The following is a 15,982-nucleotide window of genomic DNA, read 5'->3' on the forward strand; positions in this document are numbered from 1 at the left end:
GAAATGTGGAGAAATGTCCTGGAGATGGAAGGTGGGGGATATCTTGTTTTATCTAGTAGCCAGCTCCTATCTTTCCGTCAGATTCACTCAATTCCCTCTGTGGTTAGAGAATAAAATGGCATAGTTGCATGTGCATCATAAAAGTATAGTGTGTCTAAGCCATTTGAAAAAGTTTTAAATAATGTTTCTTAATGCACGTAGTGTATATTACATAGTTCAGTAATGCTGCCTTTGTTCTTGCTCCCCTTCCTAATTGAATTAGTACAGATACTGCAGGGAACTCATGAGTCAAAGGGATCAGAGGTACACATTTCTAGATTTTCTGATCAGTTGCCCAAATTATCTAACCATGCAGGAAGACACTTCAGTGTTCCTCTATTTTTCTAATAGTCTCTCTTCTAATATTGGAGTGTTTCTGCTTTCCTTTTTGTTTGGTAGTTTTCTTCTGGACGTCTGAGCAACGTAGAGATAGGGAGACAAGACACATTAACAATGTAAGAACTGATGGGGCGCCTGAGTTGCTCAGTCGGTTAAGCGTCCGATTCGGCTCTATGAGCTATAATGTTGTACACTGGGAGTTGTAAGTTTTCTTTGGGAGAGGAAGGATTTAACTTTTGAACTAATGAAATGTATTTGATAAAATTAACAATAGAAATAAGATTTAAATACCTAGGGAATCCTTCAGTGCCTGACTGCCACTGTCCTATTCAATTGTGGATGATAATTTATTCCCTGGTGAAGTATTTATTCCCTTGATAAATAAGAGCTTGACCCAACTGTATAGTAGGAAGTGCTGTACCAGTGAGTAGGACCTGGAAATAATCTGCTGCTCCCTTAATGACAGTTTGGCATTCTAAAGGTTAGTCTATTGCCAAAGGTAAACCTACACAGACTTGGTGAGTAGTGTGTCTGAAAACCTACCTTAATCTCTGGTTTTGATTTCCAACCTGTATCAGTTATGATGCTTCAGCCACAAAAACAATAACTCTAACTCAAGCTGTCTTAAATGGTAAGGTGTTTATTTATCTCATACATTAGCAAATCCAGAGGTAGAGTGGTTTTCAGGGTTATTTGATTTGGTAACAGAAATATCAACAACTTTTCATCTCTCCATTTTGTTTGCCCTATCACTGATTTCATCATCAGATCTAGAGCAAGACTATAATGCTTTCAGATACCACACCGAGATATGCATATCTAGAGGTAGGTTATATAATATCTCTTAATGTTGACATTTCTTTGGAAAAGGAAAAGTGTTCCTAGAATCTACTCAAGCATTCTTTCCCTCGTATGCCCTATTAGTGAGAATTGGGTCATGTACCCATTTTAAAACCAAAAGCCAGCAAGAGGAATGGGGTTTAGACCAAGCAAGCCCAAGGGATTGGTCTGTGGCCAATTGGTTGTTATTCACCATGCTCCTTGAGAGCTTGTAAGTAGATAGTTTGTTATTCCTAGTGAGTGTCGGAATTTCTATGCTAGTTCATTTTTTCAAAAGGTTTTTTTTTTTTCTTTCAAAAGTTGGTAGATGCCCTTCTCCGTAGTAGGTCACAAAAAATGTTTTAGCCCCATGCCATCACAAAGGGTTTCAAGGGTCTTTTAATGAAAATGAATAATGAGTAGAAGAGAGAACTGTCATGAAGGGAAAATATTGAAACTATAAAGTAACTTATTGTTGCTTTTCCAGAGTATTGTGTAATAATTTGGGCAATGAGGAGAATTTTTGCCTACTTTGGTTCTCATTGTGTTTGCTGCTACTTTATTGTAACCTGAGCAAAGGTATATCTATGGATGGGTGAAGATCCTTATTATGTAATACCATTGGAGTGGGTTATAATTTCATACTCAGGCATTTAGTTATATAGTATTGTTTTAAATAAAATGGTGACTCTGTTAAAAACATTTACTTGGGATAAATGATAATTCTATATAATGATATCCAGCTCATATTAAAAATATATTTTAGGGGCGCCTGGGTGGCGCAGTCGGTTAAGCGTCCGACTTCAGCCAGGTCACGATCTCGCGGTCCGTGAGTTCGAGCCCCGCGTCGGGCTCTGGGCTGATGGCTCGGAGCCTGGAGCCTGTTTCCGATTCTGTGTCTCCTTCTCTCTGCCCCTCCCCCGTTCATGCTCTGTCTCTCTCTGTCCCCAAAATAAATAAACGTTGAAAAAAAATTAAAAATATATATATATATATATTTTATGTCATTGATAAATATGTTGATTCCAGAGGCTTTCCATTAATTCCATCTTAAGCACAGATGGGCTTCTTTAAACTTTGCATGTTTGATAAAGCTTAGGATGGCTTTCATAAAATCCTATCAAAATTACTTGTTTTCTGTACTTAAAATGTTTAGATGATTACATAGATATTTTTTTTCTTCTTAAAGTGTGATACCAAATTGTCTAATATGTTAGGAATATAATTTTTGTTATTATGTGATATGTGCTTCAAGAAGTAAATTTTGTGAAGAGTGTTGCAGTAGAAACTTTTAAGATCAGAAGAAATTTTTGCTTTAAGGTCTTTAAAAATAGATATTAAACATGTACACATTGTATATGAGTGGTAGATATATGTTTCTCATAATTTTGACTTTAAAAGAAGGTAGATAGGAATAGTATGCTAGGAAGAATAGCAGAAGAATTCTAAAGTGAATTTTCTTAGCATTTTCTCCCATAACTTGCATGTTAGACCAAAAGATTCAGTAAGGCCTAATTATCAAGGAAAGAACAAAAAGTGGAATAAGCAATTGAGACTCTGGAGAAAACTAATCTTACATTTTACAAAGGAAAATGAGCAGCTCACATATTGTCTGAAAGGGTATATAGCACTATTAAAATTCAAAGAAAAGTTAACAAGGTCTTAGAATATTAGGGCAATCTATAAAACTCAAATGTATTCTATATATTAATAAAGAATTCAAGTTGAATTTTAACTTTTTGTACTATGACTGAAAACAAGGAATACTTAATTATTAATTTTAAGAATATATGTAAAAGATCTATACATAGGAAATCACATAACATTGCTGAGAAAATGTAAAGAACTAAATAAATTGGGATATATACTATGTTCATGGATTAGATGACTCAATATTATCAAAATGTAAATCCCCTCCAAATTGATCTAGAGATTAAATGCAATCTCAGTCAAAATCCCAGCACACTTCTACAGAAACTGACATGCAGATTCTAAACTTTTAAAGTGCAAAATATTTCTCAGAATAGCCAAAACAATTTTGGAAAAAAATAAAAAGAACAAAATTAGATACTTATGCTACCTAATTTCAATATATAAATCTATAATCCTCTGATGTAGGCTTGTGACCTTCAAATCATAGGACTTTGGTGTCTATGAAATGTCTGTCCTACCTCAAAGCATGTCAAAGGAATCAAATAAATACTGAGAGCACTTGGAAAAAAAAGATTTAAGGCATTGTTTTATTGACTTAAGTCTGAACATATAGATCAATGAAACAGAATATAGTGGCCAGAAATCGGCCATTTATTTTTAAAATTTTTTTTTCAACGTTTATTTATTTTTGGGACAGAGAGAGACAGAGCATGAACGGGGGAGGGGCAGAGAGAGAGAGGGAGACACAGAATCGGAAACAGGCTCCAGGCTCCTAGCCATCAGCACAGAGCCCCACGCGGGGCTCGAACTCACGGACTGCGAGATCCTGACCTGGCTGAAGCCGGACGCTTAACCGACTGCGCCACCCAGGCGCCCCATGGCCATTTATTTTTAAAACACCATGAGAATAACTTAATGGAGAAAATATAACATTTTAAACAAAGGTTATAGGTATCCACAGAAAAAGTAAAAAATAAAACCAAAGACCACATCACACTATGCCCCAAAATTAATCTTATATGGGGCTTGTACCTAAACTGTATCCTTCATGGGGCATAGACCTAAACCAAAACTTCTTGAAAAATATATAAAAGAAACACTTTGTTAGATTGGGATAGGACAGGATTTCTTTGATTGGATTAAAAAGCATAATTTAAAATAAATTTATAAAATGCATCCTAGCTAAAGTAAAATATTTTGCTCTGCAAAAGGTACTGTTAAAAGAATGAAAAGACAAGCTAAAGACTGGCAGAAAACGTTTGTAAATCATATTATCTGATAAAGGTCTTATATCCAGAATACATGATAAACATGTAAAGCTTAACAATGACAAAACAAACCCAATTTCAAAATGGCAAAATATTTGAATGGACAGTTCACCAGAAAAAGACATACAGATATCAAATAAATATGTGAAAACAAGTTTAACACCATTAGTAATTGGGAAAACACAAATTAAAACCACAATGAAATGTTGCTTTGCTGAAATACCATGCCCACCAATAGAATGGCTAAATTTTAACAGAATGATACTATTAAATGTGAATGTAAAATGGAACACTTGATTTGGAAAGCAGTTTGATTGTGTCTTGTAAAGCTAGATGTATACTTAGCATATGACCCAGCAAATCCATTCCTAACTATTTATTCAAGAGAAAACATAGGTACAAAAAAAGACCCATACACAAATATTTGTATCCAGTTTATTAATAAAAAGAAAAAAAGAAAAAGAAAACAATCCAAATTTCCATCACCAGGTGAGTAAAAAAAGAAAGAGGGGAATTCTCAGAAATAAAAAGTAATGATACATAAAGAATTATGCTGAGTGAAAGAAGGCAGAAACAAATCATACATATAAACTCTAAAGGTTGAATTTAATCTATTATGAGAGGATGCAGATTGGTGGTTGCCTAGGGAAAAATGCAAAAAAAAAAGTGGATAGGGCAAGAGAAATAGCAAGAGATTCTGCCTTCCCTGATATGATTCTGGTCTTATTAGGTCAACATTGTACTTTATCCTTCAGGATGAGAAGTCTTTCTCAAAAGGCTCCTCTGAATTTAATTAACCTGCTGCTCTACAAGCTTTCTAGACATATCCTAGATAAATTTAAATTCCAACAGTGAATGCATGGTTAAGTTCATTTGGAATATTGTTGACATGGTTACATACCAGCGTTCTACTTAAGAAAAATATCCCAAGACACCTTGAACATCACTTTGAGTTTTAATTAGGGTGGAAGAAAACCTACCACATAGTAGGGAGATGAAATCCAATGGCAAGACTGTGACCAAAGAAGTATGTACAAAAAAGGGCCTTAGTACCCAGAAGTGATTTAATCTTTTAAAGAAGGGAGAGGGGATTTTTATTACAACGACCTTCACATTCTAATACTATAATTCCATATTAAATATTCTAAAGTAAGTTTTTACTCCAAAAGCTAAAGTTTTGGGAATATTTCATAGTGTATATGAAAAGCAACTTTTGTCTTAATTTCTATGATTACATAGAAATTAATGTCACAGGATTTTTGTACAAATAACTCCCGAATAAAACTTTTTTCTTTTGCTGGTGAAATGTGTTTTCCAAACCTTCCCATGAGTACCCAAAATTCAATGGGAAAAAAATGCATATATTACCTGATGTTTCTACTTGAAACCTCTTTATTGCCTAATTTTATCCTTATCATCAGTATTGCCATTAGCTTAACATTTTACTCATTTTCAACTTAAACTCTCTGTTACTTTCTAAATCCTATTGTTTTAATTTCACATAACTTTCCCATTTCTTGTTGTCAGTAAAGCATTCATTATATTCTTACCTTCACATAATTAGGTCTCAAAATTTCTCTTGTCTGGTCATTTCTGTCTAAAGTTTGTTCTTAACTTTCTTCACAATTATTTTGTATGCTCACTGTTTGGGCCCAATTATTTTTCTTTCTGAAACTCCATCAATGAAAAATTGCTATCATTTAGATTAAATGCAGTCTTCTGTCAGTAAATGTCAAGGACCTTCTGCACTCTTATACTTTCTATCCTATTCCATATTGACTTTTAAAATTCCTACCTTACACAAAACTCAGCATGAAGCGTCCTTTTAAGGTGAGTACCCATGAGCTGTCTCCTCATCCTTCTGGGTCTCCGCCTTTACGAAGTCATTCCTCATTAGAACTAATTCCTTATAATGTGGCCACAGTGAACTGACAGTGCTGATTTGATCTATTCAGGCTTTGGCTTTCTTTGGCAGCTCTAACAGAAATTCAAATTTTGAGCAGCCTGGGGAAAGTAGAAGCAGCAATTTGCAGTTCAATCTCAAGTTCACTCAGTTGCTAAAAAAAGAAAGAAAAAAATTCTTCATTTAAGACTTGTTCATATAAGACAGAACGAATAAGTCACATGTAATCTTTCACTTCTGGTTTTGTTTTTCAGTGTATATTCAGTTTTAAAGGCAATATTCTAATGAGTTGGGTGTGATTTTGTTTTTTCCCTTTGTCCTTTTTCTCTCTCTTTAGCCCATTCTCATATTTATTCAGCAGAATGTGGGCTGAAAACGTGTACGCATACTACTTATAGATGTATTTCTGTTTCATCTCTTAAGGAGTGGTAGGATTTTAAAAGGTATTTTTTAATACTTTCCTTTCTCATTCTGTCATAAATGAAATAGTACTTATAATGGACTGGATATTTGTGTTTTCCAAACTCATATGCTGCCCTAGCCTCCATTGTGGTTATATTTGGAGATAGAGCATCTAAGAAATAATTGAGGTTAAATGATGTCATAAGGGAAGGACTCTGATCTGGTAGGGTTAGTGCTCTTATAACACACACCACAGAGAGCTTCCTCTCTCTTTCTCTCTCTCTCACTCTCTCTCTCTCTCCTCTCTCATTCCCTCTTCACACTTAGGAAAGGCGATATGAGCACATAGCTAGAAGTTGGCCAGGAAGAGAGATCTCACCAGAAGCTAACCATGCTGGCATCCTGATCTCAGATTTTCAGCCTTCAGAACTGTGAGAAAATGAATTTCTCTTATTGAAGAAACCCAGTCTGAGTTGTTTTGTTAGGGCAGCCCAAGCAAACTAAAGATAGTGTGTAAGTTCCTGCAGGCTATTTTTGAAAGAATGGTATTTGGTTAGGGCCTAGCATTCCTGAACTTATTCACTCCTTCCACAGCCTGTCCTTATCATTCAGGAAAATTTATATATGTATTTGGTATATATATATTTGGCAACCAGGAAGACTAAAGATTTGAAGTTTTGAAAGCCACTGAAATCTCTTGATTACCTGGGCTTGACCACAGAGAGGAGCCATTCAGCCTTGTTCATGGCAGACCTAAGCAGTGTATAATAGAGTATGCTAAGCAGTCCCAAGCAAATATAGAAGTCTTGACTTCACCACACAGGTAACAAGGCAAGGAAAAGAAGAATAAAGGAAAATGATTATGTGCAGAAAGAGTATTTTCACTGCTATTTTCTGAGGGTTACATTTTGATAATATCATGCAGACTGGATTTACACTCTGCCCTGACCTACTCAGCCACTTTCCAGCTCAGTCCTGAAATGTCTCCCATTAGACAGGCCTGGGCATTTATAAACTCTTTTTGCACAAGCACTCTACTGATTCCCTAATGTTTTCTAGAAACTTTTTTTAGACACGTAGAAATTATCAAACAGAAAATGAATTGGCCAAGGTCTATGCATTCTTGCTCCTTTGAAAATTAACAGTATGTTGCTTGGGGAGTGTTCTTGATATTTCCTGATAACAAAATTCACATTGTTTACATATAAGGAGCTCCAAGAAAATCATGTCATTGTGACAAAGTTTTGAGATTTTTAATTCAACACATGTGAGCTTGCTGAGAATTTTTGGTAAAGTACAGTGAAGTGTAGCTAACTTGTACACTGTAGGGTCCCAGGAAAACTTTAAAGTTATTAGAACCCTTTTTCCCTGTTTGTCAGTTTCCCGTGTTTTTCTATTTATAGGACTCCAGAACTTTTCCATTTATCTCAATCGATTCTCATTAGTGTGCCCTATGGATTTGAGCTTAGTTAGTGAATGTTTTCCTTTTATAAAGTACTGTATTAGTGTCTGCTTTCTTATAGGACACAGAAGAATAAACTGTACAGATGATCACCTGAAAAAAAAAAAAACCTTTGAAAACATAAAGATTTAGTGGAATTATTTAAAATTTAATATATATCTTTTAAAAAGATAGTAAACAATTTACTTCAAAAGGAACTTAGATTTGCATTTCCTCTTGTAACACAAGGAAATTCTAATTGACAGCTTTGTGGTTTAAATTTCAAGAAGTGATAAAAATTGCTTTTTTACCTAAGATCTTTTATTGTTCATTTAGGTTTGGGCTCACTGCACCCAAATAAATGTACAATATTGTACCCAGCCAATAGGAATTTTAAGAGAATGAACAACAAATATGCTATACAATTAAAGTATAAAAATTCTTGACGCTAGGAATGTTCACAATAATTTATCAGTGTTGCTAATATGTAGAAGTGCAAGTAATGAAATGACTCAATTTTATCATCCCGGGTTTATTGTTCTTGCTGGTAAATAGCTAGGTGAAAAATAAATTTTATCTAGGAATACAAAGAAAATTAGAATACATTTTGGTATGATTTTCCAGAGGGAAAAAAGAAAGCAAGATAACAGTCTTAATTCAAATTCAAAGAAGGTTATAATTGATGTAATTTTTCAGAGGTGTTTCTAGCAAGCATCACTCCTGGGCTTGGAATATAGAAGAGAACAAGGTGAAGAATATTAAAATGTTTAATTATAGTTCACTGGATTAAAGGCTCATTTATTCAAGAAAAAGTGAGAACCATCATTTATGCTACATTCTTTCTTTCATCTTCCTGGGATGCAGATAAACTTAACCTTGGAACAATATTATCAGTGAAGCCAGCTCTGAAAATGCGCTCTCTGTTTAGCATGGTCACACAGAAATTAGAACTATTTTCATGTGTCATTTCTTTAGCAGATGAGATGGAAAATTAATTTTGAAACAAAATTTCATGAAGCATTGGATTCACCCTTATTTCATTCTATAGGCTAATATTTAAAGAAAATAACTTAATTCCTCCTGTGAATAAACATTTTTATCTGAATGGCATCAGAGGTGTTATTAGAATACATTTCATCTATTTTTCTATTATGATATTTTGTCACTCTGTCATTATATAATCATACTAAATTTGTTAAATGTTTTCTGTCATTAGTAAAGCAAAGAATACAAAAATAAAGTTTATCATTGTAATAGCCTTGTGCAAGGTCTGGATGAATTTACTCCTGTTGATAAAATTTTACAAGGAAAATTAGTTTGAAAGAAGACAGACTAACGGGAAAATATGATATACAAGAATAAACATTTTTAATTGAACTTGTCACTTGAAACCGGTAGCCGAATAAATTCACTTATTCTGTAATGTATCATAATTTATGCAAGATCATATTGACAGAGGGTATTTTCTGTAAGTAGAAGAGATCTGAATAAAGCCCTTAGTCTTCAATGAGATGGATGACATAAACACTAATTTGTTATGATAAGAGATATCACTATTGTATCAAAGCCGTTGTACAAAGGGTATATATTTATGTTGAGATTGCTTCTCATAATTTAGATGGTGATAAATGTATCAGTAATAACCAAGTGAAATTGAGGAGAAATTATCAGATATATATGACTAGGCTTGCAATATTTTAGACAAGTGGCATCCTATTGGTGATAACTCATCCAAAACAAATGATAAAATGCCAAAGAACTAAATATCTCTAAAATAGACCTCTTCTGGGGCACCCGGGTGGCTCAGTTGGTTAAGCAGCTGACTTCAGCTCAGTCCATCGTCTCACAACTTGTGAGTTCAAGCCCCACATTGGGCTCTGTGCTGACAGCTCAGAGCCCAGAGGCTGCTTTGGATTCTGTGTCTCCCTCTCTCAGTTCCTCCCCTGCTTGCATTCTGTCTCTCTCTCAAAAATAAATAAACATTAAAAAAATGTTTTTAAATTAAAAAGTAAAATAGATCTCTTCCAAAATCTTTCTGACTTAAAATTGGTATTAGTCTAATTTTTCTTTTGCTTGTTTTTATTTGTTAACCAAATTATGTTCCCCTTTCAATAATAAACATTCAGCACAGGAATCCAATGCAATCTCCTCTACTGTCACCTACACCCCCATCGCTCTTCCCATAACATATACAACTCCAAGACCATGAGGGAAATGGCCAATAACACTTGTCAAAAACTGTAAGTCCTCCTGAAAATTTAGGAAAGGAGTTTTTCATATGCCAAAAAGTTCCAAAAATTCCTGTGCCTAATGGTAGTAATCTGAATAAGAAATCACTTAGGAGGCACCTGGGTGGCTCAGTTGGGTAAGGGTCTAACTCTTGATTTTGGCTTGGGTCATGATCCCAGGATCATGGAATTGAGCCCTGCGTCAGCCTCCATGTGGAGCATGGAGTGTGTTTGAGATTCTCCGTCTCTCTCTAAAAAATAAATTAAACATGAAAAAATTAAAATAAGAAAGTACTTAAGCCTAACTAAAAAATCCTTAATCCTGAGGCAAACAGCATCTTGAGAAGTGAGTAGAAAGGATGTGGCAAAACCTAACTCCCATTTGAAGGTTGTAAGGCTGGAAAGAAATGTGAGTCATGAGGCTGGTATGAGCCCTACACCTCGAATCCATTTTCCACCGAGGCTTAGAAAATATGACAACAGTTTTATTGGAGGACCATAGATTTCTGCAGCAACCATAATAACAGAAAACTGGGAACAGTGGAACTTCTCTCTTGTTGATGGGCAGACTTCCCCTGCAGCATCTGCATAAAACACAGAAAAGACAAAAATAGTGAAATGTCTGGCTCTGTTTCCCTCCAGATTACATAGGAATCTCTATAAAACTCAATCTCCGAGGTAAATTTGCATCAAACACCCATCCAGATTAACCTTAAAGAAAATGATACTAAAAGCAGAGAGAGGGACAGTGAAAGTAAACAATGAATGTTTGTTTATAGAAAAACATGAAGTCTTAAGTAAACCCCCTCATTTAAATATTGGTAGGATTGTGCAGCAATTAAGAGTAATACTCTTCATTTAGGATATGTTCAAAATCTGGATCTTCCACTTAATAGTTATGTAATCATAGGCAACATATTTAATTTTTTTGCCTGTTTTCTTGTACATTAATGCCACCAGGTATTTCTTCTCTATTTGTCAAGAAACAAAACAAAAGAAACTCTGAAGTCCCATATTGTCCTTCATCTGTGACCATATTATACTAACACACATAAGGCTCACACATCCTTTATTTTGTTCCATTTCCTACTTACCTCCAACACATAAAACCATTACACTATGTTCTTTGGAATGTGTGTTCCATGTTCCATTAAAAGCATCATGCCTATTCAACCTCATCTCTGAAAATAGTCTTTATCATATTGCTCCAATAGAAGCCACCATTTAAAATAGAGGTAGGCAAAAGACATGGGTGTTGTTGCTCTTCCTTTATGAAATAAAATATCTTGAAAATTTTTTCTATATTAATTCTCTGATTTTCTCATAAATGCACTGTAGTCAGGTTTCACCATGTCATTCCACTGAAACTGCTTTTGTCAAAATCAGCAATGATTCAGTGTTACCAAACACAATGACTGATTATCAGTCCACCTTTAATTTGATCAATAAACAACATTTTTAACAATCTATCACTTTTTTCTTCTTTTTTTTTTCAGTTGGCATTTAAGTCACCAAACTTTATTTCCTAATACACATTTTATACTTTCTCCATCTCCTTTCAAGTTTTACTCTTCTTCCTTAGATCTTTTATCTTCTCTATATACACATACTATCTTGGTGATTTCATCTGACATCATGACTTTAAATACTATCTGTATTCCCTAATTTCCAGACCAGACATCATTCCTGAAGTCCAAACCAATATGTATAACTTTTAATTCAACAGTACCCCTTCAATGGCTGAGATATCTCAAAGTCAAAAGAACCAAATCCAAAATTCTCATCCCTTCCTATTCTTCTTATTTTACAACCTCCCTCAGCAGTTCATCATTCTAGTTCCCTAAGACACTTGTCGTCTTCACTGACTCTTTGGTTTTCCTCACAACATAGATCTAGTCCATTAATAGCAAAGATGTTATTAATTCTATTATCAAAATATGTCCAAAATCTTGTCAGCTTTCACTATGTCCAGACTTTGGCCAAGCCATTGTCTTATTTAATGAGCCAACTAGTGTACTTTCTTCAAATAAGAAGCAAAGTAAGGTCAATCTAACATCTGCTCTTGAGAGTGGCCAAGGTGCTTTTAAAAAATAATTCATATCATGCCAACCCTTCTGTAAAACCCCTATAACTGACTCTCAATTTCATTTTGTAAATGTCATTGTCCCAACAATGCTCTAAATGTTCTCATATTTTTCTGGCTCTGATACCAGCTGGACCTCAACTTTTATTACTTATCTCTTACTACTATTCTCAAATTAGTAGGAAATATGAACTTACACACTTTGGTTTTATACAGTCTTTATTGGGGATAGAGGATAGAAATTCGGCAGTGGATAAAAAATAAAATTGAATGTGGTTATTCCATGGCCAAGCAACTCTACTTGCACACCGTAGCTGGGTTAAATGCACACTGCAGCTGGGTTAAATAACAGGAAATACACACTGTAGCTGGGTTAAATAAGAGGAAATGCTAACCTGATTTCTAGAATCATCTGGATAACCTTTTTAGCCTCAATTACTCTGCGTTAAGCTCATAAATGTTCTTGGATAAGTCTGAATGTGTCTGGGAGTGAGGTAGATGGCAAAATTGAGTTTCTAAGTATATTCTGTATGCTGTACACTGACATACATATTTTGCATTGTATAAATGAAATTTGTGTGTTGTACCTGCCCCAGTAAGTTGGTCTCTAGCATGTATTCAAACAGGGTATGTATAGAAAATTCACCTAGCTTTATGTCTGAAAAGAAGGCTTGGTGTAGAAAAGTAGATATAATTCTGAAGTTTCAAGGGTCACCCTCATCTTCACAACTGTTATCCTCTACACTGTGTAACTACTGGCTATGTATAAACTCCTTGACACTTGCACCTCTTTTTGAGAACATTGTTGACCTCTGTACAGTTAATCTTGAATGTCTTTTTTCCTCAGTGTCCTTAAATAAGCAAGCATATTTGACTTACACAGGCAGTTTCTGGGCCTAGATATTCTCTTAGTCCTTTTTCTACTATTTATATTTCTCATAATCATTTTCATCAAGAAAAGGGATTTATGCAAAAATATCAAAATCATTTTAGCAATTTTCCTTGGAGAGTGAACAGAAATAATGAAGACATAAGAGATGATATTGTGGTTACTATTTGAGATATATATGTTGAGATAGTCTAGTTTCATAGATAGATGACAAGAGAAAAAATATCTATCAGGGGTGTAGGAAGATGATACTTTTAGTAACTCCTAACTGGGAAGGAAAAACTGAAAATGAGAAGGAAGGTGAAAGTTTTACAGTGGTTTTGTGTGGCATATTGCATTATTTACTAAATATTGTCTATTCAATATAATAATATGTTTATACTAATATATTAGTAGTGCCACATTAATAATATATTAAAACTATTTCATTATTTTCTGGGCAGGACACATTGAGAAAGGGTCTCAGGTGTCATGGATGTTTTGCTTTCCAGTTCCCCCTACACATCTATTCAAGGAATATAATGTGAGTAACAGTTTCTCCCAAAAGCAAAATCAAAGCCATAGAGAACAATGGGCCAGGGAATTGCTCTCAAGGAGAAGAAAAAGTGCTACTTAGACAAAATATTGGAGAGTCATTTCTCTTTTGACTCCAGCATTTTAGAGTGAGTGATAGCCAAATAAGTTATTCCTTTATACAATAAATAGGTAAGAGCTGTTTGATTTACGCAAGATTCTCAATTCGATGTGGCTTTCATGCATGTTTTGATAAATGAGACTGTTTAGTGAGAGAGGTGAAGGACTTCATTCTTGCCATTTTTAAAACTGAGTTGGGAACTCATCATGTTTAACATTAAGGGGAAATTTTGCTCAAAGACCCGACTGCACAAAAATGGGAAATACCTTTTGAAGTGCTGTATTACAATTGAGGACAATTTTTAAAAAGATAAATAACAACGTTTGAAGATTATGGTGGCCTAAATATGCCTTTTATTCAGTCTTTTAAATAATCATTGTAAAATTCTTTATTCATGTGCTCCAATGATAATTTTATGAGTTATACAAGAAGCATGGTTTACCATGTTTGACTGTTTACTAGTTTACCCTGCATAGATCCAAATAACAGAGAAAATATTGCTCTGACCTTAAATTCAGAGAAAAATAAATAACATGAAGTTGATTTTAATATCAAGGACAAAGTCTGACTTGCTTTAAATATAGAGGCTGGGCCACTATTTAGGAAGGTTGTAATAATGATTATGTTTTTTGGGTGAGTGATGTTTGGGCATCCAAAGAATAGATATAAAAGAGGTCATTTATAGTTATAAGGTTCCAGTTGAGCTCCCAAACCTCAGACTTATATTTGGGATAAATCATCATAGAAATGGTAATACAGACCATGGTAATAAATAAGACCTCCCAGGACCATTGTTAAAAATGAGAATCAGAAGCGTTCTCATTTGAGATATATATTGATATGTGAGAAACCTGCAAAATAGTTGAAGTGGAAGTCAGAATATGCTGTCATGGAAACCAAGGAAACAGAATTGAAAAAAGAGGAAGAATTAACTGTGTGAAACACATTGATAGTTAAAGGAAGATGACACTAAGAGCAATCCATTTTAATAACAAGGAGGTCCTTGGTGACCCTGATGAGGGCAATTTCCTTGAAGTGGTGAGGGTTGAGGCAGACTATGGAGTACTGCAGAATTCTCAATAGTTGAAGAAATGGAGAAAGTAATTGTAGATAAATTTTTAAAATAATTTTGCCTAGGAGAGGGAAAAGTAAGAAAAAAATAGAAGGAATTATAGGCTCAAATATTGTCATTCTTTTCATGTGTTCTTTCACACAAGACAGATGAGTATATTTAAATACTGATAGAAAGGATAGACAGAGAATAAGAAGTCAATAAGAGAGGATACTTGTTGAAAAAGGGCATCTGTTGGGGTGGACAGCACATAGTGCAAAATGAGGGATAACAATTCAACTTTAAAGTGGAATAACTAGGATGGATACAAGTGCAGGTTTGCTGCCAGGAGGTTCTCTTCTCTACGTCTTTTACCTCTATAATGTACAAATGGAGGGGGGAAAGTATAGGTGAGGTATTTGTGAAGAACAAAGGCAATTGGAATAATGACTGGGGAGAGTGTACCTCATTTGGAGCAGGCATTTTGGAAGATGAATGAAAGATATAAAAAAGAAATCAGAGAAGGATTTTCTGGAAGCATGGGGGACTAGCTTTAGTATAATGAACATGAATCTTAGTGACAATAATGTGATGGTAATTCCTGTAGTGTCTGGCAGCTTGAATGTAGGCTCTGAGAAAAATAGACATTTGGATAGATCCAGTGTTGTGGCTTTGTCAGAAAAGTGAGACAGGAAAGCAATGGGAACAATTACATGATTTTGGCCAGAGGGTGATTTAAATGATGGTTGATTCAACCTCAGGGGAGAAAATGAAAGCAGACTTCATTTGATAGGTAGTAAGTGGAGAGGTCAAAGGAATGGAGACCCCACTACTTAGAAATAAGACAAAGAGGAAGGTGAAGAGAAAGAAGAAGATGAAGAAGAGGAGGAGGAGGAAAAGAAAAGAAAAGGAGCAAAATTAGGGGAAGGAGAGGAGGAGAAAGCAAAAGAAAAAAATCAGCTGTAATGCAAGTAATTGGTAAGAAATCTGAAAGGAGAATAGGTGTGGCAGAGTTCAAAGTGTGGGAGTTTACTATTTTGCAGGTGTTTCAGAGTCCAATATTTAGCCATTGGTGAGGATAAATGAAGTGCAGTGTGGGATGACAGATTCTTGCAAGTGATTAAGTGAATGAACTACAATTCTAATGGTCCAGTTCCCCCAGACTATTCATCCTAAGGAGGGAGAGGCAAGCCAGAAAATTGGTGAAATCCAAAAGCTGGTGTGCAGTGAATA

At 34.8% G+C, this 15,982-nt stretch overlaps 1 protein-coding gene across 8 annotated transcripts in view; it reads left to right on the forward strand.

The window, feature by feature from the left end:
- The window catches only part of LOC109499872 (high mobility group protein B1-like), an 807,961-nt gene that overhangs the window by 604,829 nt on the left and 187,150 nt on the right, over positions 1-15,982 (forward strand). For 2 of the 8 annotated variants that reach the window (XR_006598229.1, XR_002157423.3), the window contains exon 1: positions 4,649-6,936. The exons of 3 other annotated variants lie outside the window; for them this stretch is intronic. The gene's annotated coding sequence lies outside the window, so the exon portion shown is untranslated. Of the gene's footprint in view, positions 1-4,648; positions 6,937-13,357; positions 13,588-15,982 lie in introns of those variants that run through there. 3 more of the 8 variants (XR_006598230.1, XR_006598227.1, XR_006598231.1) reach the window with 2 other exon arrangements.

The sequence above is a fragment of the Felis catus genome, chromosome B2 (assembly GCF_018350175.1).
Source record: "Felis catus isolate Fca126 chromosome B2, F.catus_Fca126_mat1.0, whole genome shotgun sequence".
In the NCBI taxonomy this organism is placed as follows: domain Eukaryota; kingdom Metazoa; phylum Chordata; class Mammalia; order Carnivora; family Felidae; genus Felis; species Felis catus.